Raw genomic sequence first — 1,170 nt, 5'->3', positions numbered from 1 at the left:
AATGCATGTAGAAACAGCGCTTCCTTGTGGTGCGGAGGACACAGTAGAGCATACGCAGCATATGGTGATATGAAGAGACACAGAGGAGACTGTTGAAAATGAAATTGTTGAATAAAGTCATTATTTTATTTTATTCACTCACAAACAGTATTCTCATCACTTCTTAACGTTACGGTTGACCCCTGATGGCAGATGGACTATTCTGACAATGCTTTTCATACTTTTCTGGACCTTGACACTGTTATCTTCTTGGCAGTCTATGGAACAGTCACAGGCCTCCGAGTTTTCATTCAAAATATCTTAACTTGTGTTCAGAAGAGGTAAGTGATTAATGACAAGATTTTCATTTTGGGGTGGAGTATCGCTTTAGGAACAGCTAGTGTGACTAACCATGTTAAGAAATGTTTGAATCATCAAAAAATAATTATAATTTGTTTTTGATTATTGATAAACTAAGAACTAAAGTTGCGGTAGTGATGACTTCAGTAACCCTCACCATGCAGAAGTTTCGAAGGTATATTCAAAAGTAATTCAAAATAATAATATTCTTGATATCACTAATGCAGTTTTAACCTTGGAAGAATTAAGTTTGGTTTTATAGGATTATGTTGAATGTATTGCTTCCTTTTAATCTGTAGGCCTATAGCGATTAAAAGTAACACAATAACAGCAGCCTTTTGTTCGCATGGTTTGTTAAATATTTAAATCCAAAAGCATTGATGTTTTACTATAATAAGTGATACATTGATCATAATGAATTAATTTATCAGGATTGAAAATGTCACACAGTAATAATTGTATTTCTATATTATTTATTTTTAATGCTTAAGCGTTATGAAAATAGCCTGCTTATTCAGTCGAGTCTACTTCTGTATATTTGTAGCCACAGTCAGGGGCGTCGGACTGGGGGGGGGGGGGTAAAGGGTACCGAGTACCCAGGGCCCGAGGCAGGGGAGGGGCCCTTAAAAGTCAGTTTTCTATACATACATTTACATGCACTAACATTTATATAGCATTTATGTACAAATAGAAAAAGTTCATGTGCAAAACTAAACTTGTAGGTAGGCACTGGTTTGGTATAACAAAGTCATTTTCATTCTGTGCAGGGCCCCACCACCCCTCTCGAATCAATGTAAATGGTACGACCCGCAGTTCAGGTGCTTCTGCTGC

Source organism: Carassius gibelio, chromosome A7 (assembly GCF_023724105.1).
Source record: "Carassius gibelio isolate Cgi1373 ecotype wild population from Czech Republic chromosome A7, carGib1.2-hapl.c, whole genome shotgun sequence".
Taxonomy (NCBI): Eukaryota; Metazoa; Chordata; class Actinopteri; order Cypriniformes; family Cyprinidae; genus Carassius; species Carassius gibelio.
This window is presented reverse-complemented; position numbering follows the sequence as displayed.